Source organism: Scyliorhinus canicula, chromosome 10, assembly GCF_902713615.1.
Source record: "Scyliorhinus canicula chromosome 10, sScyCan1.1, whole genome shotgun sequence".
Taxonomy (NCBI): domain Eukaryota; kingdom Metazoa; phylum Chordata; class Chondrichthyes; order Carcharhiniformes; family Scyliorhinidae; genus Scyliorhinus; species Scyliorhinus canicula.
Window position 1 is genome coordinate 114,808,048 of NC_052155.1, and position 26,046 is coordinate 114,834,093.

The 26,046-nt window shown below is 49.5% G+C and overlaps 1 protein-coding gene across 2 annotated transcripts in view; it reads left to right on the plus strand.

Annotated features, from left to right (window-relative positions):
- LOC119972610 (potassium voltage-gated channel subfamily B member 2-like) overlaps window positions 1–26,046 on the plus strand; it is a 479,239-nt gene that overhangs the window by 270,785 nt on the left and 182,408 nt on the right. The gene's annotated exons all lie outside the window — the stretch shown is intronic.

Here is a 26,046-nt window from a genome sequence, read left to right on the forward strand (position 1 = left end):
ACGACCCTTAAGGGTGACCCGCCTTCCCTATTTGCAAACCTCACCCCATATTGCAAACCTGTCGGCACCAGGAGCAGACGGTAAAGTGCCCAGGCAGGACCTTTATCAGGTCTGAGGTCCAGGGGTTGCTGCAGGAAGGTATCATCGAGGCCAGCAACAGCCCCTGGAGAGCCCAAGTGGTAGTGGTAAAAACCGGGGAGAAAAACAGGATGGTCGTTGACTACAGTCAGACCATCAATCGGTACACGCAGCTCGACGCATACCCCCTCCTACGCATATCTGATATGGTCAATCAGATTGCACAGTACCGGGTCTTCTCGACAGTAGATCTGAAATCAGCCTACCACCAGCTCCCCATCCGTAAGCTAGACCGCCCGTACACTGCGTTTGAAGCAGACTGCCGCCTTTACCATTTCCTTAGGGTTCCCTTCGGCATCACCAACGGGGTCTCGGTCTTCCAACGGTAGATGGACCGAATAGTTGACCGGTATGGGCTGCAGGCCACCTTCCCGTACCTGGACAACGTCACCATCTGCGGCCACGACCAGCAGGACCACGACGTTAACCTTTCCATATTTCTCCACACCGCCACACTCCTCAATCAAATTTACAATAAGGAGGAGTGTGTGTTCAGCACGAACCGATTAACCATCCTCGGCTATGTGGTTCAGAACGGAGTTCTAGGGCCCGATCCCGACCGCATGCGCCCCCTCATGGAACTCCCCCTTCCCCACTGCCCCAAGGCCCTCAAACGATGTCTGGGGTTCTTTTCGTACGACGCCCAGTGGGTCCCAAACTATGCGGACAAGGCCCGCCCACTCATTTAATTCACCGCTTTCCCACTGACGTCCGAGGCTAACCAGACCTTCAACCGTATCAAGGCCGACATCGGCAAGGCCGCGATGCAGGCGGTCAACGAGACGCTCCCCTTCGAGAGCGATGCATCAGACGTCGCTCTGGCCGCCACCCACAACCTGGCAGGAAGGCCCTTTGGCATTCTTTTCCCGCACCCTCTATGCCTCCGCAATTCGGCACTCTTCCGTCGAAAAGGAGGCCCAAGCGATCGTTGAAGCTGTGCGATATTGGAGGCATTACCTGTCCGGCAGGAGATTCACTCTCCTCACTGACCAACGGTCGGTTGCCTCCATGTTCAACAACACACAGTGGGGTAAGATCAAAATTAATAAAGTCTTGAGGTGGATGATCGAGCTCTCCACCTACAATTACGAGATTTTGTATCGCCCCGGCAAGCTCAACGAGCCCCCAGATGCCCTGTTCTGAGGTACATGTGCCAGTGCACAAGGGTACCTACTCTGGACCCTGCACGACGATCTCTGTCACCCAGAAGTCACCCGCTTTTACCACTTCATGAAGGCCCGCAATCTGCCCTACTCCATCGAGGAAGTCAGGGCTATCACCAGAGACTGCCAGGTCTGCGCGGAGTGTAAACCCCACTTCTACCGGCCAGACCGTGCGCAACTGGTGAAGGCCTCCCACCCCTTTGAACGCCTCACATGGACTTCAAAGGGCCCCTCCCCTCCACCAACTGCAACACGTACTTTCTTAATGTGGTCGACAAGTATTCCCGATTCCCCTTCGCCGTCCCATGCCCCGATATGACGTCTCCCGCCGTCCTCAAAGCCCTCAACACCATCTTCGCTCTGTTCGGTTTCCCCGCCTACGTCCACAGCGATCGGGGATCCTCATTTATGAGCGATGAGCTGCGCCAGTACCTGCTCATTGCCTCGAGCACGACGACCAGCTATAACCCCAGGGGAAAAGGGCAAGTGGAGCGGGAAAATGGGATGATCTGGAAGGCCGTCCAGCTGGCCCTATGGTCCAGAAATCCCCAGGAAGTCCACCTCCGGGGATTCTCTCCCAACATGGCTGGCAACTGCAAGACCCGCTCTCCTCCTCAAGCATGTGTGGCTCCACAAGGTGGACCCGTTGGTTGAAAGGGTACAGCTACCATCCCTCCCCCATCGCACCCCACCGCAGCCCCCACTCCAGGACAATCCGTCCTCCCCTTGCTCCCACCCGGGATGAAGAGGATTTCGACACGCTTCCGGAGTCACCGAAGACCAAGCCGACGCCTGAGTCGCCACCAGCACTGCGGCGCTCTCAACGACAGATCAAGGCGCCCGATCGTCTAAATTTTTAACCTTCTCTGTAATTTTAAGACCAATCTGTATGTATATAGTTTTCCACCACCCCCGCTGGACTCATTTTTAACAGGAGGTGAATGTGGTCGTCACCACTGTTGTATTATATTGTATATATTGGTATTACAGTAAGGCCCCTCTACTACAGGTACAGGGGTAGATCCCTGCCTGCTGGCTCCGCCCAGTAGGCGGAGTATAAATGTGTGTGCCCTCTGAACAGCAGCCATTTCACCAGCTGCTGTAGGAGGCCACACATCTCTGTGTAATAAAGTCTCGATTACATTCTACTCTCATCTCGTCGTAATTGATAGTCACTGTGAAAAGCCCCTAGTCACCACATTCCGGCGTCTGTTCAGAGAGTCCGATACGGGAATTGAACCTGCGCTGCTGGCATTGTTCAGCATTACAAGCCAGATGTTTAGCCCATTTTGCTAAACCGGCCCCTAATAAAGATCCTTTCAGTATTGCAGTGGGGCCAGAAACCTGAAGAAGTTCAGACAATGCTAGTGTATATTCACAAATTGGTGATATTGTTTGCTTGTTAGTTGGTTTGTTTGTTATTTACAACACAGAAGGAGGCCATTCGGCCCATCATGGCTGCACCAGCTCCCAAAAGAGCAACCTAGTTAGTCCCATTCCCCAGCCGTTGAGCTTCTCCGTAGCCCTCTATTGTCATCGCTTTCAAATATATATCCAGCTCTCTTTTGAAACCTCCAATGGAATCTACCTCCACCACTCTCCCAGGCAGCGCAATCCAAACCCCAACAACTGTGTGAGTGAAGAAGTTTCTCCTCATCTTATTCTTAGCTCTCTTTCTGACCATCTTGAAATTGTGACTCGTCACTGACATTCCTGTCAGAATTGTTCAGAATTTTCCTTTGCTTCCCTGATAGCCCGGCGACGAATATTATTGGCGTGGAGGGACTCAAAGCCCCCGAAGACTGAGTGGTGGCTTGCGGACATGTCAAGTTTCCTGGGGATGGAAAAAATTAAGTTCGCCTTGAGGGGATCTGTGCAGGGGTTCACCCGGAGGTGGCAACCATTTATTGACTTCTTTGCGGGAGAGTGAGCGTCAGCAGGGGGGGGGGGGGGGGGGGGGGGGGTAGAGTAGAGTAGGAGGGAAAATATGGCGGATAGTACTGGTGGGAGGGGAGCGGGCTTGTGCAATACGGTACGATGGAAGTATTGAAAGTACGTGGATGTTTGCACATTTTTGCCTTTTTTGCTTCCTTTCTGATGATGTCTGTAACTGTTTATAAAGCCAAAAACTACCTCAATAAAATTGTTTATTAAAAAAAAAGAATTGTTCAGAATTTTGAACGCCTCAATAAGGTCACCTCTTAATCTTCTCCGCTCCAAGGAGAACAAGCCCAATTTCTCCAATATTTCCTTGTATCTAAAATTCCTCTTTCCTTGTATTATTCTACTAAATCTCCTCTGCACTCTCTCGACAGTCACTAGAGTTCCCAACCCTCCCAGTCTGGACCGGAGCCCCAAGAAATTGTTGATTCTTCTCACAAGCATAAGTGCTAGCAATTTGGAAGAGGGGTTGTGATATAAATGTTAGACCACATTTGGAGTATTGTGTTCAGTTCTGTGCACCATTTTTAAGGGAGGATGTTAAAGCCCTGGAGACAATCCTTCGGAAACTCGCTGTCATAATTATGTCATTTCTAAACTGTTCAATATTGCGGAATGAATTGAAGTCTAATTAATATTGCCTCCCACCGTCACCATCCTTATTTTTTTAAGTTTTGGCTGTGGACAATCACAAACAGAAGAAAACACTCACAATGTAAAAGTATGAAGTAACAACAGTCACTGCTCTCCAGAAGTAATTCACTCTGTGAAGTGGTTTGCAATGTGATAATTATGTGATCTATTGGTATTTCAGAGTTTTATAGTATAATAAAGCCAACTCCAGGGTAAATATAGTTGTTCCCACAGTGAGGATGTTTTAAACCTCTGGCAATGGAGAATGAGAAGTCTCTTAATTATTTTCTCATTGTACACAAGCAATATTCAACATTTTAGTCCTTAAAATTCCTAAATACCACTGAGAAAAAAATAAGTAATGATTGTATCACAATATCCCTAAATGTTGCTTCATTGTCAGTTAAAGTGAACACAAATATTGTTTTTTTTAGTGATTTTTTTTCTCTCCTTGCAGCCCACTTGCTTTCACACATCCTGATGCTTCAGATATAATCACAACCTATCTCTGTGGACATCCACAACAACAAACATGAGCAGCAATCCAAGCCTTTTTTCTTCTTGGATAAAGGCTGTATTTTCAAAACCAGTTCACTAACAGCCTATTGAGAGTTCCCACTTGTATATCGATGCGAATCAATGGTGGGCACTCCTGCGGCTGAGTGGTAAGATCTTCCAGCAGGAAGGTATCACTTTGAAATGTTTTCATTGAACTGTTTCGTTCATATTTTACCATATGTCGCAAGTTTTAAAACAACTATTCAAGTGTAATTTCACAGACCAACTCATTGGTCATTCCAGTGATTGTCTTAGCCCCCTGTGAACGTCATGCCTTATTAAAAAGGAAAATCCCAGCAGAGATCTTCAGGTGTCAAATTCCAAATGCGATATACCAAACTCTGGAAAGCATGTGTGATCAGCAGACTGTCCAGTATTTTCTGTTTTTGTTTCAGATTCCAGCATCCGCAGTAATTTGCTTTTATGTTATTATAGTCTCACTTTAATGTGCAGATTGGCGAGATAACCAAGGATTTGAGATCCATCCCCGTCGTCTCGGCAACCTCGGTTAAGCGCCATTCAGCACTGGTCCCCACAAATGTGGATCAGACGGAACAACACTTATGGGGGTCTCTCAGGGCACGGAAGCCATCAGATGCATGCCCTTTGGGCAGGGTGGTATCCTGGCACTGCTGGTACCATGCGGGCACCCTGGCACTGCTGAGGTGCCCAGGTGGCACTGCCAACTGGCAGGGATGCTGCCAGGGGCAGTTGGGGAGACATGTACAGCATTTAAAAGCATTGCACCCGAGAAATATGTCGCCTCTGGCACTTCCTTCCGCAACATGGGTCGACTGCCATTCCCCTGCCCCAGGCTCCCCAGGCATAGCGGTCCTAGGTGCCCCGTTCCCCCTTGCCCCCAGGCATACCACGTGCAGGTGATGGCTGTGAGCGTACACTCAGTAGACAGGAATCAGGAATCAGACTACAGCATAGATTGAGAAGCACCAGCGCTCAGCTCTCAGTGGGTTATCATCACCCTCTGCCTTCGACAGTGATCCGTACACATCGCCAACATAGTCCTGCCACCTTGGGGTGATGTCAGACAGACCTTGGGATGGTGGAACAGAGTGGTGGAGAGGGGGACGCAGAATGGGTGGAGGGAAGGGGGGATGGAAGGGGAAGTGAATGAGATGATGGGCCTCCCTGGTCCTACGGGCTTGCCAGACCTTTGCCGATGCCGCCTGTCCTCCATCCTCGGGCTGATCCTGCGGGTCCTTCCTGGACTCACCCTTCAGCCACTCCTGCTATGTTGCCTCATCGTCCTCCTCCTCGGAGGTGGCTGCATGTTCCTCCATCTCCAGCACATTGCCCAGGTTATGGAGGGCACAGCCGACTACCACAAAACGGGCGACCTTCTTGGGCAATCATTTTCAAAGTCAAGGTCGCGACCTGTGGATGGGTTGCAGGCAGGTGTCAGGAAGGTCGCGAATCCATTGGTTGCGGCATTACCGATTGCGGGAAATGTGATCCACGGTCACAACCGGCTTTCGGAATGCTGGCTGTCCCACACATGCATGCCCCCTCAGCAGTGTGCAGGCCCAGAGCCCAGTGAGGCTAACTACATGCTGCTGACGTCAGGCCACTGACCCAGGAGCAGATTCTTTTAAAAGGTCGATGGAGTCTTCTCTCCAGAAGCGGCAGCAGAGAACAGGTCACGCTGATGTCAAGTGCTCTGGGTGCAAGCGAGATTCCTCCATGTTGTCGCTGCAAACAGTGCTGGTGTGCGCTCCAGGGCCTCTGGTGAATAACCCAGGAAGAAGAATCTGAAAAAAGGAACAAAGCAGTATAAAGATGATGTCTTGAGATATGGGTTTATTAATTGTGCCACTGCAAATCAGGATGCAAAGTTTATGTGTTATACGTAGGGAAGTCCTGGCAAATGAAAGATTAAAACCCTCAAAACTTCAAAGGCACTCCCTGGGAAGCGTGCACACATGTGCATGATCTTCATGTGGTGATCGCACACAAGCTGGACGTTCCTGTTGATGTAGGGCACACCCTGAAGGCCCGGTGCAAGGCGACATGGCATCTATTAATCCCTGGACCTGGGACATCCCGTCGATGGTGGAGAATCCTGCTGCCAGGGCATCCTATTAGGCTTGGTCCATGTAAAAGTTTATAGTTTGCTGCCCCCGGGCAAATAGGGCATCCATGACCTCACGATGCACTTTGAGCTGTAGCTCGTGAGATGCCAGACAAATCTTCACTCGAGCCCTGGAATGATCCTGAGGTGTAAATGCTCAGGTCTGCGGTGACCTCGACAGCCACCGGGAGCAGGTATTCACCTCCTCCATGTGGTTCCAATGCCTCATGGACATGGCACAGATGCCGCACGTCCCCTTGTTGAGGCAGAGCCTCCTGCAGCACACACTAACTATCATCTGTTCGAAAGAGCAATGACACCTGTGCACCTTGGGCTATCACCGGCCTCCCCATCTGTGTCCCTCGCTGGCCTGATGGATGGTCGGGTCCTCAGGGTGTAGGGCGGAGCCTCTGTCAATGCTTCTGTTGACGCCTTCTTCGGCATCTGGCCGCCTGGCCTGCCAGCAGCACAGCGACGGCTGCTTCCTTGGGGTCCAAGATATCATCCATCCCATGTAATATCTGTAAGGAATTGGAGAGGGTGAAAGATTGGCAACCAGCAGCATCTTCCCCGGGACCCTCCATTTCCCAATTGCTCCCCCCTCTTTCCCCCCTCCCCCCCCCCCCCACATCCCCTACCATCAGACAAGCCCTGCCCACGCACCCGCAGCCAAAGCGGGGGGTCCTGGTCATAGTTAGAATTTACAGTGCAGAAGGAGGCCATTCGGCCCATCCAGTCTGCACCGACCCTTGAAAGAGCACCCTACTTAAGCCCACACCTCCACCCTGTCCCAGTAACCCCAACTAACCTTTGGCTACTACGGGGCAATTTAGCATGGACAATCCACGTAACCCGTGCATCTTGGGACTCTGGAAGGAAACCGGAGTACCCGGAGGAAAGCCACGCAGATACGGGGAGAACGTGCAGACTCCACACAGACACTGACTCAATTTAGGGATCGAACATGTGTCCCTGGCGTTGTAAAGCAACAGTGCTAACCAATGTGCTACCATCACTGGACCCCAGATCCTGTACCCCAGACACCCACACGTAACGTTACCTGGACCGGGCAGTGGTTCACGTATCACGATCTGATTGGGCTGCTAGCCAATATCGGCCACATGCTGCATGACACACGTACCCACGGGAATCCACTTGGGAGCTGTGAAGTGCTCACTTACCTACGATTGCCATTTGATGTTAGCAATAGCCTTCAGCCTCGTGGCCAGAGGCCTCCATGGTCAGTGGGAGGTATGGATGGTCAGTGGGACAGACAGGCAGGGGCTGGGGTTGACCCCGTTACGGGTACACATGATTCAACGGATGGCATGGAGGACCCGCGGCTGCTGGGACACTCAGCACCCTCACCCAGCTCAGGGGCGATCCTCCCACTGATGGCGACCCCCACCCCCCAACCGAGGCCCCCCCCCACCTTTCTTCCTGAGCACTGGAGCAGAAACCCCATTGCCCGGGAATGAAGATGGCTACTCACCTCCTCGGATCCCCCAGAGCAGCAATTCTGCCAGCTTTACGTTTTTAAAATGGTGTACTAATTGGTGACCACTTGCTGGGCAGGCTGTTAGATCAAGGGAGTCCGTTCGATAGGGGGTCGTTCCTGTTAATTGGAGATAGGCTTTAAGTGGTGATTATTGGTTCTCTCCAAGCCATGGCGGGATCCTGATTTTGCCAAAGGGAGCGGGCTGGTTAGATTGCAAACCGATTGCCATCCGCTGCGGAACGAATTTTGGCCTATCCCACAATCTAACGGCCACGTGTTAAAGCACGGCGCAACCGCAAAATCGAGCCTAAGATAAATGAACTGATGGCACACATAGAGTTAAATGGGTTTGATCTGATAGTCATTGTTAAGACATGCAGTGCGATTCAGGTTGAGTTAAAGTCTGTTGAATGGCGCATTTAGCTGGGTGCTTCTCGCCGATTGCGCTATTCAACAGCATTTTGCTTTTTTTTTGCCTCCAGGAGATTCTCTCAGCCAAGGCAGCACTGAGAGGGATTTGGCCAGCACAAAAGGCTCCTCGTAGATCGGGGCACCATTTTTGGAAAGCTGCCCCGATTTACGCCCCCCCCCCCCCCCTCTTTCCGCATCCACCCACTGCTCACTCCTCCCCCAACCTTGGGGAGGCCCCCGGAACCCCTCCCTCTCACCATCCTCGCTAACTTGGCAAGGTCCCCCTGGGCCTGACACCTGACAGAATCTGACACCTGGCAGTGGCAGCCTTGCTCCCTGGCAGTGTTTCCGGGCACCTTGGATGGCATTGCCAGTGTGCTTGCGTGGCACTATTGGGTGTCAGGCTGGCAATACCAATACCATTGCCTGGTTGCAGGAGGGAGTGCCAGGGTATTACTCATGCCCTCAGGGTTATTTGACTTTGAGGAAGGACAAGTGGGAAATAAAAGGTGATAGGGTAGCTCTGCTAATATGAGAGTAAATAAGTATAGTTCTGTGCGATGATCTAGTCTCAGAGAATGTGACTTATATTTTCATATAGATTGGGCTAATCAAATAGGAAATAGCAGCCAAGCGATTGAATTCACAGAGTGCATTCGGAATGGTTTCTTGGAACAACCTGTTATGGAGCCAACTAGGGACCAGGCTATTTTGGATCTGGTAATGTGTAATGAGTTAGGTTTAATAAATGATCTCTCAAGATTTAGGATGCCCTTAGAAATAATGATCACAGTATGATACAATTTAGCATTCAGATTGAATGTGAGAATTCTGGAACTGAAATATCAGTGTTAAACTTAAAGAAGGGGAATTACGAAGATATGAAGATGGAATTGGCCAAAGTGGACTGGTCATATAGATTAGTAGGTCAGCCAAAAGATGAGCAGTGGCAGATATTTAAGAAGATCATTCAGAATTCTCAGCAAAAATACATTCCAGTGAGAAGGAGAAGGAGTCTAAAGGGAGGAAGTTAAGGATGGTATTAAATTGAAAGTGGAAACATATAAGATGACAAAGGTTAGTGGTAGGCCAGAAGAGTGGGATATATTCAGAATGCAGCAAAGATGGACTAAAAAAATAATCAGGAAAGAGAAAATAAACTATGAGGGCAAACGAGGGAGAAACATAAAAACAGACAATAAGACCTTTGTAAGTAACTTCAGGCCAGTTAGTCTAACTTCAGTTACTGGAAAAATATTAGAATTAATTATTATGGAGGGAATAACTGCATTTGGAAAGACATAATCTGATCACGCAGAGTCAGCATGGTTTCATGAAGGGGAAATTCATGTCTGACAAACTTACTAGAGGACAACCAGTTGATATTGTTGGATTTTCAAAAGGCACTTGATAAGGTGCCACACAAAAGGTGACTATGTTATGCAAGATGAGGAGCTCATGGTGTTGGAGGTAATATTCTGGCATGGATAGAGGATTAGCTAACTAACAGCAGTGAGTAGTGATAAGGGATTTTTTTCTCCTGTTTGAGGACAGCAACCAGTGAAGTGCCACGGATCAATGCTGGGACCGCAGCCCTTCACAATATATATTAATAATTTGGAGGAAGGAAGAGTACTGTGGCCATATTTGTTGATGATATTTATTTGTGCATATGATTTATAAAGAGGAGAAACAAAGCTGGTTCCAGGATGGTATCTTGGGGAACATCATTTAAGTCTAGTTTCCAGTTTAATACGTCCCCATTCACTGTAACTCTTTGCTGTCATTTGATAAGAAATGTTCTTACTCATTTCTTAGTATTTCCTCCGAGTCCATAATGATCTAGTTTGTAAAACAGCGTTGCTTGTCATACACAGTTGAAAGCCTTGGGGAAACCTAAAATAGCTAGGTCTGTGGTGATGCAATTGTCAAGGTTATGGGTCAGATCGTGGATGGTAAGGATGAGTTGTAATTCTATTGATCTAGCTTTACAAAAGGCATGCTCTTCACCAATAAGGATTTTCTGCCCTTCAAGATTCCTCATCAGCTGGCTATCTGATGTGTTCTAGTAATTTACAGCCAATACTAATAAAGTTGATCAAACTTCCCTTCCCAATTTTGAATACTTGTAATCCTACCAGTGAATTTGCTTCTTCAGAAAATGCTGAATATTTCAGTAACATGATGTACAGCGGAATTGTTCTCTCCAGATGACTGAAGATTGGAACTTCAGCTATCTGCTCTTTATTGCCCAGCCACAATTGGGCAACCTGAAATAGTTCTTACAACTGGCCGTTAGTTAGAGCACCTTATGGCCACAGAGCTACTAGTCAGAGAATGAACCAATGAAAATAAAGGAAAAAAGCAATGTGGAAATTTTAGCTTCTACAGTTCTGCTGCACTTAGCTGTACAAAGGAAATTTATTTAAACTTAGATTGCAGTGCTTCTTCCGTAGTCTGACTACATTCTTGCCTGACTGACTTTCTGGTTCAGGTAGCATCAGAATCATATTGCTGCATGATAATAGAATGAGAGCTCCGTCAATCTCGAGCAGGCACAGTATATGCATGAATACTAAAATATTTTAGCATTGGAATGGATTACGGTTGGAGCAAGTAATTCACCTGCTCCATTTTAACTGTCTCCGTCCACTGCATCTGGTTCCCACAGGTGGGATTCTTTTTCGAGATTGTATAATATGGAGCTGCAAGTCTGAGTGCCAGAAGCCATATTGGAAAATTGCTACTGCTGGCAGCATTACGTAAATTGCTAAATATTAAGTCATGTTCTTATTCGTCTTTTCCTGTCTCTCTCAAATACAGTATTTAAGCTGAACCGGAAAACTGAGTTTTTGTAAGTTTATATCACGTTAGTGATTCTTGGTTGAGCAGGAACATTTTAGCTCAGTTCTTTTGTAACTTGGCAAACAAAAGTGCATCTTTACTGCTTGCCTATTTGTGAAATTTACTTATCATCAACCTTTGAGTTTTCAGCAACCACTCTCCTGAATGTATTGTAAGTAGAAGCCAAAGGCTGAGAGGAATAGTCATCATGAACCAAAAAACATTTTTTAAAGTGGATTTTATTGAGAATTATATCATCTTGATTGAGATATTGAGTTTACTCTGGCTGCTGCAGTCTTCCATATAATATAGTATTTGTTTTGTGTAGGCATTGCTAACTGTTTGTTTTGGAAAATCTATTACATTAATCCATGGAAACTGTCAAAGGTGTTGATTCATGTTGACTTGGGTTTCTTTTCCATTGATGTTTCATCTGCTCAGTGCTGTGAAAACGGCTCCGTTATCTAGAAATTGGATTGGATCCAAATTGGGTCACAACCCAGGTATTGTATAGGAACAACAGGACCACAGCAAATGTGTTTATTGCAGGTGGTCTGTGGGCACTAGTCATAGTCCTGGGGGCAGATCCATCACACCAGATCAGAAAAGTAAGCCACCACCGGTCAACGATCTAAGAGAAGGTAATTGGGAGGAGAGCAAACCAGAGCAGCCCAGAGTTTAATGTAGAACTTGAATGAGTATTCCTGCTGCGCATAAAACAAATATATTTTCTTATACACTTACCTCTTTGGTGACATCCTCCAGTGTTACCTTTAATATCCATTGGTACATCGATCTGGTCATTCTGAATAAAGAAGGCCTGCTGCAATCCGTATATGTTGGTTTGTATCCTAATACAGGCATTAAGCCTGGTATTAGCTTATCAAAGGGAACTATCATCTGTTTTAGGTAGCATCTGGGGCCACCTCTACAGTGAGCGATCAAATATGGCGGTGGACTTGTTTTCAATACGGTTTATCTTAAATTGTCCACTTTTTTCTTGCGTCCCCCATAGGAAACGGCCACCATATGATCTAATTTCTAGGATAGAATCTTCCTAGATAAATGGCTTCTGTTAAGCTATTGAAGTTATATGCACATGTATTAAAAAAAACTTTATTAGCCAATATTTAGGTTCTTGCTTGTCAAAGAGCTGCATATTTGTGAAAGGCTTAGAATTCTCTAAAGCAGCTATGTCATTCTTGATGCTTTCTATCCTGTGTGAGTGATGTGATTAAAACCAGTCATGATTCAATTAACATGCTGATTTGTAGCTAATATAATCTGATCCTCCTAAATTACTTATGTGTGAAAGCAAAAAATAGAAATGGTAATTTCTCTTTGCTTTTCCAATTCATATTTGTGCATCAGAGATATTGGTAAAGTTGTGTGTTACTAATTCTGAATTCAGAAACCCATAATCTGTTCAAATAGAGAGCAATCCAAGGGTTTCAATTAATCTTCTTATTGCAGTCCAGTCAGATTTTCCAAGGACTGCAGAAAAATGACTGTAGGTCACAACTTCTTGTGTTGATATACACACGCCAACCTATAAATCTCTGAAAAGCTGAAATAACTGCTTCAAAAACCAGGCCTAAAAAAGCTGACAACTCAAAACTTACATGCAACTGAAAAACTGCCTTGAATGAATGCCAATGATCAAGACTACTGCCCCAAAGCAATTAAATAAGATTAAATAGGGTTTTTGTTGCATTTGTTTTCCTGTACTCTGAAAACTTTGTAGGTATGCCACAAAGTCAAAGCCAGGCTCTACAATACCGCATACGGCTTCTGACTTTGAAAGATCTTTATATCTGTAAACAATACTTCAGTATCGGTATCTTTAAGATTTTGTTGTCTGTAACATTCAAACACTTCGACCAGTTTATTATTCAAATGTTTTACCCAGTTGCCCTTATTTGCGAGGTGAACAAAGGATAGACACAAGTTCACAATTCAACCCAAGTTTATTTTCAAGGACAATAAAACAGTTAGCCCTTCAATTACCCCAACTATAGTATTCTTGAAGATTCTTAATACGACTGCTGCTGATGAACTGGATCAAGCTATCCTCTGGACTTCTCTGAGTCTCGGTCATCTCACGACCTTCTTCTGCGAAAGTGGGTCTTACATGCTGCTTCCTTCCATCCTGTGGTCCACTGTTGAGTCTTTGCTGCCTCCGTATCGAGTCTTCACTGGGGCGGGTCTCTGGACTCCTCTTCTTTATACCCCTCTTCACACCCTTCCAGAAGCTTCTCTGGCCCTCAGCCATAGAGGTCTCGAGGCGGAGATCGCAACACCCAATGGAATTGCCGATTGCAACTCTGCAGGACACCAGGAAATCCACCCAATTCATTTTTTTCAATTAAGGGGCAATTTAGCGTGGCCAATCCACCTACCTTGCATATCATAGAATTATAGAATTAACAGTGCAGAAGGAGGCCATTCGGCCCATCGAGTCTGCACTGGCTCTTGGAAAGAGCACCCTATCCCCATAACCCAGTAACCCCACCCAACACTAAGGGTAATTTTGGACACTAAGGGCAATTTAGCATGGCCAAACCACCTAACCTGCACGGGCGGAATTCTCCGCAGGGGGCTGAATTCGTGAAGGCCGTCGTGAACTCGGCCGAGGTTCACGACGGCCTCGGGGCCCGCTCCCCGCACCTAATTCACCCCCACCCAGGGGGCTAGGAGTGGGCCTCCGTCTTTCCCGGCCGCAACCTCGTCACGGCGAGAATGTGAAGTCATCCGCACATGCGAGGTTGCCGGTTCCAACCCGCGCATGCGCGGATGACTTCATCGCGCAGACGGCACGAACCCGGGCATGCGCGGTGGCCGACTTTTCCTCAGCTGCCCAGCAAGACGTGGCGGCTTGATCTTGTCGGGCGGCGGAGGGGAAAGAGTGCGTCCGTTTTCGACGCTGGCCCGACGATCGGTGGGCACCGATCGCAGGCCTGTCCCCTCTGGAGCACAGTCGCGGTGCTCCCGTCCAAACGGGCCCCTAGATGCCCCAAACGGGCATCTGGAGTCCGTTTCACGAATGCAGCGACCAGGTGTGGTTGCTGCCGTGGTGAAACGGGCGTGAAGGGCCGGCCGCTCGGCCCATCGGGCTCGGAGAATCCGATTTACGCAAGGGGGGCGTAAAAGATGTTGGGAGGCCCTCCCACGATTCTCCCACGCTACGTGGGGAGCGGAGAATTCGGCCCCACATCTTTGGACTGCGGGAGGAAACCGGAGCACCTGGAGGAGACCCACGCACACACGGGGAGAACATGCAGACTCCTCACGGACAGTGACCCAAGCCGGGAATCGAACCTAGGACCCTGGAGCTGTGAAGCAATTGTGCTAACCACAATGCTACCGTGCTGGGTTGTGGGGGCGTAACCCACGCAATCATGAGGAGAATGTGCAAACTCCACACGGACAGTGACCCAGAGCTGGGATCGAACCTGGGACCTCGGCGCTGTGAGGCAGCAGGGCTAACCCACTGTGCCACTGTGCTGCCCTTCAAGCAAACAATCCTAATCCCTAACCCAACATATATACATTTCATAGACATTATAAATAAAATACAAAATTAAATTGCTTCTGTCTAAAATAACTAGAAAATATAGATATATACAAAGAAAATAAATACACTAAACACAAAAAAAACCTTCAGATGCCTGAGTCCTTTATATATCCCTTGGTCGCGGTGCCGGATCACGGTTTCCACATCTAAGGATCACATTAGTTCCTTTTCCAATCAGCAGCACCACCCACAGCTGCAGACTGGCTGGCAGACCTGGTGGAATTTCTCCATCTGGAGAAGATCAAGTACATCATCCGAGGGTCGGAAGAAGGCTTCCTCAAAGCATGGCGGCAATTCCAAGACCTGTTTGAGGTCAACAGCAACTAGGCAAAAGTGAGCGAGGGGAGAGAGCAGAGATACACAACTCTAAGAGGTAGAATTGGGGAGGAAGAGAGGCGAATACTCAGCGAAACCACAGGAAGAAGCATGAGGGAGAGAGAGGAGGGGCAGAAGCCCCTCCTTCCATTCCCCGAACCCACAAGGCCTGCAACAGAAACCACAAAAGGAAGTGGGGGTGGAAAGGGGAGAACAGGAGCTCAAGGACAGAGCAGAATGAGAGGGGGGGAATGCCAAGAAGGGGGGAGGGAGGGCAGGGAGAGGAGAAGGGGGGGGGGGGGGGAGGAAACATCAAGAACGATTGTATGTACATAAGAACCGCATAAACTGTAAATATTGGACACAGAGTTTATTATTTAAAACTGAAAATGCAAATAAAAATAGTTTAAAAAAAAAAGAAAATGAGAGCCAAAATTCACCGACTTAGCAGGAGACAAACTGTTATTTGATCAGGATGGAGGTGTGACTGGGGGTTGTGGTGGGGCAAAGCCAAGGTTCACTGACTTTGGAAGAGCATATAGGAAACTGTGGGCGGGATTCTCCCATCTGAGGACTAAGTCCCCACGCCCGCCGGAAAACTGGGGGGGGGGGGGAATCACTCTGGACTTTTTCCTTGGAAGTCCGGGGTGATTCTCGTCTTCAAGGGGGCTAGCAGGGCCCCAGTGTGCGTCCCACAGGTCCAGCTGCTGGCGGGGCCCTGCAGTTACGGCCACGCATGCGCATGGCAGAAGGCCGTGGGTATGCACATGCGCATGCCAGCCATCTTTGCGCCAGCCCCCGCGTAACGTGGCAGAGCCCTACAGGGGTCCCGTGCGGAGTAACATAGGCCCCCTCCGGAATGAGCGCGCCTGCCTATCGGTTGCCACCGATCGCGGGCCTGGCCGCCTTGGAGGTTCCCCCCGGAGTCGGATCCCCCCGCACCCCCACCAGGACGATCCCCGCAGCCAGAATCCCGACGTCCCACTGGGTGGGACTACATATGAACCACGGCGAATCTCGACGATCCCTCGACCCAACGAGCGCGGAGAATCGCCGCAAAGCGCTTTCAACGGCTCCCGACCACTGCGCATCGATCGCGCGCGACTGGCGGCGATTCTCCGGTTGCCAGAGAATCGCATGCCGGCATGGAAGCCTATTTTGGGTAATTCTCCACCCCCGCGCCAAGCACGATTTTGGCACGGAGGGTCAGAGAACCCTGCCCTATGTTTTTGTATGATCAAGGTTTAAAATGTGAAAAGAAGATGTAGGTTGATGATAATGACTATTGTCATACTGTAACATGCCTCGCTGGTAACTGATATCAGCTGACACTCCGGGAGTTGGACCGTGGATCTCTCGAGCACAGTTTATGCATCGAGTAGAACTAGCATCTGCTACTGTTTTACCAATGTGAGGTTTGGGCAGGACAGGAAGTGGAGACCATCTTCCGTGAAATCCAAGGAGGAAGGAGATGAGGATGAAGTGAAAGGGGGACAAGGAGCCTGCCATGGAGCCTAAAGTTATAAATTCAAACAAACTCTCTACGTTCATTTGTTTACACTTAGGCACGCTAGAGTCCCTCTTTTCTTTCTGAGGTAGTGATTTTGTTGGGGCAACCTGGATACCTGCGACCTGCTTTTCCACTGCCTCCCTAACTGAGAACCATACCAGGTGCTTCCATGGATCCCTCCGCTAAGTGCCATCGAGTGTACGTGGTTTGATCACAACTTTTTCCCCTTGTCTCCGTAGCATTAGACTGAGTCTTGCCTCTAGGGTCTGTGGGGTGGAAATGCCAGCAAGGTGTCAGGATGCCGACCCCGGGGGTGGAGGTTGGGAGCCGCGTCTCAATTCCATAATACTGGTGATAGTTGTTTTGAGAGTCAAACGCCTTCATTTGTTTCATATGCTACCACCCGGCTTTCCTGGAATCCACCAACACCCAGTAAACAGATGGGCTCGCCTTATCTACCATCAGGTAGGTCCTGCATATCTGGGGGAGAGGAATGTTGCTGGCTAGAGGACTTGGAGCATTACCTTCTGTCTGACCTCATACTCCATAGGGTTCACCTTGCCGTCAAAGTGTGCCTTACTCTGTTTATTCCTTTTCCCATTTTAATGGCTGCTGCTAGTTGTGCAGCTTGAACATTTTCCAGCAGAGTTTTGACTGCGGTCTCATGGCTAAGGGCTGCAAGCTTGGGTTCGGATAAATCCAGCCCTAGCAGGAGTTCCCTCTCATGGGTCGCCCTGCCGTCCACATGGGGCGTGAATCTGGTGGAACTGGAAACTGAGTTCCATACTATCATGATGACAAATGACAGGACTTTATTCCAAGTACGATTATTCTGCTGGATGGTCTTTGAGGGTGCAGTTCATCCTTTGCACTGTCCCACTGGATTGAGGATGATTGTGCAATTTTTGCTTGATTCCAAATTACCTGGGGAGTGAAATGAGTGCCTTGACCCGAATCGATACCACGAGGGATCCCCCATCTGGTGAAGATTTGTTACACTAGGATATTTGCCGTGACTTTGGCCATATTGGCTCCAGTGGGGAAGGCTTCGACACACTTACTAAATGTGTCCATGACGATCAGGATATATTTGTAACCTCCCGTGCCGGGCGGCATGGGACCGATGAAATCAATCTGCAGATTTGTCCAGGAGCTTTCTAAGGGGCAGGTGTACCTCAGTTCTCCCTTGTGGGTATACTTGCCGGGATTGTTTTGGGTGTAGAATATGCAGTTTTGACGTAATACTGCATGTCTTTGCCTAATTTTGGCCACCAGCACAATCCCTTAATTCCCTCACCCGTGGCTCCTGCCCCTTGGTTGCTCTGGACATTGTGGTTTTGATAAATAATTTGGTTGCGGTCCCTAGTCGGTGCCACGTACTGGCCATCCTTAAGGACTAGCCCAACCTTTAATGTAATTGTATCCCGCCACTTATTAAAGGAGGTGGGGTGTGCTCCTTCCTGAATCTGTTTCAGGTCCTAGTCGCTTGTCTGAACCTGCTTAATGTCTTCGCCCTTAGTCAGGCTTCATGACAGCATCAATCCGTTCAGTAAGGGGGGGTTGCCATGGTTCCCTCTCCCAGCTGCCTGATTGGCCAATTCATCTGCCCTTTTGTTCCAGTTGGGTAAGTTCTTTGGTGGGCCTAAACATTAATGATGCCGTACTCACGGCCTTGGGCAGTCTGAAAAATAAATTTAAGCAAGGGCGCAGACGCAAATCGTCTAGCTTCCTACAGTGGTTGGAAGTCAGTTAAACTGTTAGAAATATATGTTGTCCAAGCGTATGTCTGCCGGTGTGGGGAACTGGCCAGGGTGGCTATCCACGCAAGCTACGGCTGCTGGCTTTGCAGCCTGTGCACTCATCTGGGTGGGAGGCTTTAGGATACCTCCCTCAGGGCCTTGCCTTGCTGGTCTTCCACATAGATGCTGCACCCTGTCTTTCTGTTCCCGTCCTCCACAATTGAGGATCCGTGTACAAATATTTTTAGGGCCTATTTGTTTGCTTTCCCGATTCTTTCCCCTTTCGTTTTGGCACAAATGGCCCATTGGGGTTATTTATCGCCATGATCTAGCATTCATGAAGATCCCCTCCGTAGCTCAAGTTGTTGGCTAGGAAGGCGGGGATTCGGGTTCGCTTTTCCACGATGTCGCAGCCTGGGAGCATGAGGGTCCAGCGCACTATACGATGTTGGCTAACTGTCCCATCTTTAATCCAGCTGTTAAACAGTAACTGAATGGGGGTATGCTACATGAGAACGGTTATTGGATTCAGGCCAAAGATATAGCTAAAACATTGCACTGCCCAGAAAACTGCTAAAAGGTTCTTCTTGCACACTGAGAAACCCTATTCAAATGCGGTTAGGAGCTGGGAGGCATTGGCCACCAGTCTCCCGTGGCGCTCCTGCAGAATGACAGCTGCAAGTGTGCTGACCATGGTTGCTGCTTCCAGTGCAAAGGGAAGGTCTGGGTTAAGTACTTGGAGTGCTGGGGCCTGGGGTGGGGCCTGTTTTAGCTCTGAGACAGCCTGTGTGTGGTGCTCAGTCCACTCCCATGGGGCATTTTTCTTTAAGAGGTCTGAAAGGGTGGTGAAACGGTCAATGTGATTTTGGCAGTACCCCACTAAGCCTAGAAAAGAGCGCAACAAGCTCATGCCCTTTGGTAGGGAAAGACATGTTACCGATTCAATCTGCTCCCTTTCTATTTCATGCTTCCCCTCGGTCACGACTGTTCCCAAGTACGAGACGTGTGATCTCATAATCTGGACTTTCTTGGGGTTTATGTTTAGGCCTTGTGTCGTGAGGAGGTTCAGCAGTTATTTCAACAGTTTAAGATGTTCTCCCCTTGTTTCGGTCTGGAGGAGGAGATCATCTACATACTGAACCAAACATTCAGGTTTTGAAAACCCTTCCAGACCGTTTGCGAGTCACTGGTGAAATATGGAGGGTGAGTTATTTTCTTCCACATGAAATGTGAACCCAAGATATGTTCTGCTTCGGGGTGGAAGTTGACCAAGAAGGCTGAGTGATAGCACACCACAGATGGGATTCTCTGTTTGATAAGTTTGATGAGACTAAGTGCTGACGTCGGGACTGAATGGGGGGTGCTCCCTGGTGCCAATGGAGGCGCCGGAGCCATGCAGGACAGGCTAATCGGCCAGCAATCACGCCACATGAAACTAGTGCAATTCCAACCGATGCTGGGGTTGGGCTTGGTACTGGAGAGCCTGACAAGCTAGAGCTGCATATAAGTACTTCACCCCTCCACATACATACATTCCAGCCAAACGATGACACCACGGAGAGGGGCCCCGAAGTTCCCAGACACAGAACTGGTGTTTACTGCTGGATGCTGTAAAGGAGAGGTGGGACTCCCTCTTCCCGGGACTGGGGAGGAAGCTGCCACCCGCCGATGTCATCCAGGCATGGGCAGAAGTGCCAGAGGCGTTCAGCGCCATGGGCCCCACAGCGAGGAACGGCCAGCAGTGCCAGAAGAAATTGCACAACATCGTGAGGGCAGCCTAGGTGAGTCACCCCCTCCATGCCAGTGGCACCACCCTCGTCCCACACACCCCACCCCAACACCTCGCCCACATGCGGCCCCCACCAGGCAGTGCTGCAAGAGGATGGGCGAGCCCCTCCCCCACCCCCAGGCCAGCTAGGTTGAGTCCCCCCTCCTTGCACCTGGCACCACCCCTGCCCCTCACCCCTCAACCTCCCAGCCCCCATAATTGCTTTCACTAGGCTGTGATTGACAGCGTCCAGACACACCCAGATGTCTGCATTCATCTCCCTTCACTCCAGAATGGCACTGAAGTACCCAGCTGTAAAACTAACTAGTTATGTTCATTAAGTGCTCTCACTTCCTCTTTTTCGCTGAAGAAAGTATTTAACTGTCTGATGTGGTTCAGTGGCTGTCAATCATAGCTGGATGTTTATAACCATTGCAGTTAGTTTCACAGCCATGTACTTCAAAGCAATTTTTTTTTTTTTAAATAATTTTTATTGGAATTTTTTGAAAAATATATATCAACAGAACAATAATAACAATAACAATAATAATAAACACCCCCCGTCACCCGTAACCACGCATATAACCAACCCCCCCCCCAAACCCAATGAACAACAAAATAAATTAAATTAACAGTAATCAAATTAACTTAGACACTATCCCCCTAAACCCCCCCTTACCCCCCTCCCCCCCGGGTTGCTGCTGCTGCTGCTGACCTAGTACCTTATCGTTGAGCCAGAAAGTCGAGGAAAGGCTGCCACCGCCTAAAGAACCCTTGGACCGACCCCCTCGGGGCGAATTTGACCTTCTCCAGCTGAATGAATCCCGCCATGTCATTAATCCAGGTCTCCACGCTCGGAGGTCTCGCATCTTTCCACTGCAGCAAGATCCTCCGCCGGGCTACGAAGGAACGCAAAGGCCAAAACACCGGCCTCTTTCGCCTCCTGCACTCCCGGCTCCACCCCAACCCCAAATATCGCGAGTCCCCAGCCTGGCTTGACCCTGGATCCCACCACTCTCGACACTGTCCTCGCCACCCCCTTCCAGTACTCCTCCAGTGCCGGGCATGCCCAGAACATATGGGCATGGTTCGCTGGACTCCCCGAACACCTGACACACCTGTCTTCGCCCTCAAAGAACCTACTCCTCCTAGATCCGGACATGTGGGCCCAGTGCAGCACCTTGAACTGGATGAGACTAAGCCTCGTGCATGAAGAGGAGGAGTTCACCCTCTCCAGGGCGTCCGCCCATGTCCCCTCCTCAATCTGCTCCCCCAGCTCCACCTCCCACTTAGCCTTCAGCTCCCCTACCAACGCCTCCCCCACCTCCTGCATTACCTGGTAGATGTCAGACACCTTCCCATCTCCGACACACACCCTCGAAAGCACCCTATCCCTTACACCCCGCGGGGGCAGCAAAGGGAACCCCTCCACCTGCCACCTAGCAAACGCCTTGACCTGAAGGTAGCTGAACATATTCCCCGGGGGGAGCTCAAATTTCTCCTCCAGTTCATCAAGGCTCGCGAACCTCCCGTCAATGAACAGGTCTCCCAATTTCCTAATGCCCGCCCTGTGCCACCCCAGGAACCCGCCATCCATGTTTCCTGGGATAAACCGGTGGTTCCCCCGCAGCGGGGCCTCCACTCCCCCCCCCCCCCCCCCCCCCCCCCCCCCGTGTCACCTCCACTGCCCCCAAATTTTGAAGGTAGCCGCCACCACCGGGCTTGTAGTGTACCCCGTTGGAGGGAGCGGCAGCGGCGCCGTTACCAGTGCCTTCAGGCTCGTGCCTCCACAGGACGCCATCTCCATCCGTTTAAAATGCTGCCCCCTCCCCATCCATTACGCACTTACGTACCATCGAGACGTTAGCCGCCCAATAGTACCCAGAGAGGTTGGGCAGCGCCAGCCCCCCTCTATCCCTGCCCCGCTCCAAAAAGACCCACCTTACCCTCGGAGTCCCGTGCGCCCAAACAAATCCCAGAATGCTGCTGTTCACCCTCCTAAAAAAGGCCCTCGGAACGAAAATGGGGAGGCACTGAAACAAAAACAAAAACCTCGGGAGCACCGTCATTTTAACGGACTCTACTCTACCCGCCAACGACAACGGCAGCATGTCCCACCTTTTAAATTCCTCCTCCATCTGCTCCACCAACCTAGTAAAATTGAGCTTGTGCAGAGTCCCCCAGCTCCTAGCTACCTGAACCCCCAGGTACCTAAAACTCCTCACTGCCCTCTTTAGCGGGAGCCTACCAATCCCCTCCTCCTGTTCCCCCGGGTGTACGACAAACAGCTCACTCTTGCCCAGGTTCAATTTATATCCCGTGAAACTCACGAACTCAGCAAGAATCTCCATCATCTCCGGCATTCCCCCCACCGGGTCTGCTACATACAGCAGCAAGCCGTCTGCATACAGCGACACTCGGTGCTCCTCCCCACCTTGCACCAAACCACTCCACCTCCTCGATTCCCTGAGAGCCATGGCAAGAGGCTAAATAGCCAACGCAAAAAGCAAGGGGGACAGGGGGCACCCCTGCCTCGTCCCACAGTGGAGCCTGAAGTACTCGGACCTCCTCCTATTTGTAGCTACACTCTCCATCGGGGCCTCGTACAGCAACCTCACCCATTTAATAAACCCCACCCCAAACCCGAATCTCTCCAACACCTCCCACAAGTACCCCCACTCAACCCTGTCAAAGGCCTTCTCCGCATCCAATGCCACCACAATCTCCGTCTCTCCTTCTGCTGCCGGCATCATTATCACATTTAGCAGCCTTCGCACATTAGTGTTCAGCTGCCTCCCCTTCACAAAACCCGTCTGATCTTCATGTACCACCCACGGCACCCAGTCCTCTATTCTAGTGGCCAAGATCTTCACCAGCAACTTGGCGTCTACATTCCGCAGTGAAATTGGCCTGTATGATCCGCACTGCAAGGGGTCCTTATCACGCTTCAGGATCAGGGAAATCAGCGCCCGAGACATCGTCGGGGGCAAAACACCCCCCTCCCATGCCTCATTGAAGGTCCTAAGCAATAGGGGGCCCAGCAGGTCCGCGTATTTCTTATAAAATTCAACCGGGAACCCATCCGGTCCCGGCACCTTCCCCGACTGCATGTGGCCAATCCCACTGACCAGCTCCTCCAACAAAGCAAAATTTATGAATGACAGTTCCTGAACCACATCAAAGGCAGTTCAGTGCTTTTTTGCAGAGAAAAAGAGGAAGTGCACTTAACTGGCAGAGGTCTCTCTTATGGGGGACTTCCAGACATGGGTCTTCTTACAGGAGCATCCGGAAGGTGCCGATCCCATTTTTTACCTGACTCTAGATTCACCACTCAATCGCGAATCGCCCTTCCAGCATTGCGAAATGGAGAATCCAACCCACAATATCTTTTCCAGTTCTTTGCCTCGCATTATTAATTCCCAAATCTCATTCTCTCAGAGACCAATACTCATTTTTAGCTCCTCTCTTATATTTGTCGTTGCCAGCGATCCGGAATGGGGGGAGAGCGGGGTGTTGCATTTTGAGATCAGGGTGCCCTTTAAAAAGAGAGATTAGGTCCCACCCCTCCCAGTTCCAACGAGAACCCCCGTGTGCCATTGAAGGCACTGAAAACCGAACTGAGGGTAATAAACATTCTGAGTGCCATTGAATGGAATGCCAGAATCACTCCTAGTGCCAGAGGGAATCACTCTGTTTTTCCCACTAGCCGGAGCACTATTCTTCAATCGGGAGAATCACGGGCGAGATGCTGTTCTTTAAACTTACACTGGAGTTCACTGGAATGCTGTCAGAGGCCAAGGGCAGAAAAGTCAAAATGGGGACATGACAGAGAATTAAAATAGCAGGTGAAGCTCTGGCTTTCATTTGTGCACTGAATGGAAGTGTTTTGTCAAGCGGTCACTCAATCTGCATTTGGTCGCTCCAATGTAAGAACAAAAATATAAGAAATAGGAGTAGAAGTGGAACAAACGCCCTTGAGCCTACTCTGACATTCAATGCAATCATGGCTGATTTTTGCCTCACCTCCACTTTCCTGCGCACTCCCTATATTCCTTGGGCTGAATTCTCCGATTTGAAGACTGTGCTGACGCTGTCGTCGGAACAGTGGTGTTTTACGCCCGATAAAATAGCGCAAAAGCTGCACCGATTCTCTGTCCGGTGGGGGCTAGCAGGCAAGCAGCGTAGAGCCCCCGGCTTTAGCTGCGGATACGGCCGGAGAATTGCCGGGTCCATGGCCGCGCATGCGCACCGCGGCGGTCTGCAGTGGCCGCACCATGCAACACAGAGCCGGCACCCCGGATCCGGCCTGCCAAATAATGTCCCCCTTTAGCCAGGCTCGCCACCCCCAGACAACCCCCCACCAGTGCCCCCAGCCCCCACCAAAGCCCCCACGGCTCCCACCCGACTGTGGCGGCGCTGGACTCAGTCCGCAGCCGGCATGCCGGGTTCGCAAAAATAAATAGCATGAGTGACCCACACCGTTGGGAACTCGCCCATCGGGGGGGGGGGGGGAGAGGGCCTCAGGCAACGTCCTGAGGCCGTCCATATGGCGTTTTCTGTGAGTACATTGTTTTGGAGGGGGCGGAGCATCGCAAAAATGGCACCGCCCCCGATTTCGGCACAAACGGGGATTCTCCGGCCGATCGCCGAACACGATTTCAGCGTCGGAGACCGGAGAATTCCGGCCCTTGCCTTGAATATATTCAAAGTATCCACGTCCCTCTGGGGTAGAGAATTCAAAAGATATACAACCCTCTGAATTAAACCTCCCTCTGAATGAGCCTTCCCTCATCTTAGGTATAAAAACAGAAATTGCTGGAAAAACTCAGTAAATCTGGGAGCATCTATGGGGAGAGAAACAGAGTTAATATTTCAAGTCCAATATGACTCTGTTTCAGAACCTTGTCCAAGTCCAAGAGGAAACTACATCATGACCAACTAATACAGTATACTAAATTGTAAGAAGTACAAGTAAATCAGTTCCACGTGGAGCAAGTGTGTGGAATCTTGAGCACTGAAAAGGCAATGGTTAAATCTCTTACGCTTGCATGGAAATGTACCGTGGGAAATAGAGAGGGTGTTGGTGCCAATTGAGGACTGTACCGGGATATCACTGAAGGAATGGTGAAAGAAAAGGGAAAAGAAAATCTTGGTAGTATCACACTAGAAGTGGCAGAAATAGCAATGGATAATCCATTTAGGGCTGGTAGAATGAAAGGTGAGATCAGGATGGATGATGCCATTGTGACCTTCAACTGAATCTGCAGCTCCCCAGCAGAGGACTTGGTCCCTTCTGAAAGTAGTGACTATGGCAGTGAAAGTGACCAGGGACGTATTGAGGACCTCCCTGTTAACTGCACACAAATGCAGAAGGGAGAAGATTCAACTAATCTTTCAATGGCACTTCACTCTAAAAGTAACATGGAGTAACTAAAAGCACGCTCAGTTGAAAGAAGAAAATCGGGAACATGGAGTAAAGATTTTCAAAAGTCAGGATTGCTACTTTATAGATTTTGCTGTTGGTCCTCTTCATAACAAAATGGTAGTATAGGATTTGTATAACCCATATCTTATATTGTATGCACACTTTCTGTTGGATAGAAATTATGGGCGGGAATTTTTGTTTTTTCTTCTAAGTGCTGGACCAGGCGAGAGGGCAGTGTGCAGCTCGCCAGCTGCACAGCAGATTGTCCAGTATTTGGAAGAAACAAATCCTGGAGGTGTGTCCCACACCGTCACTCTGGTGGGTGAGCCTTAAAGAGTCAGCAACGTCAACTTTCCAGAGATTGGAAGGGTGCCCCGTTTTAAAAAAATTACCCCCCCCTCCACATGGGAATCCCCTCCAGTTACATGGAGACCACAGCACAC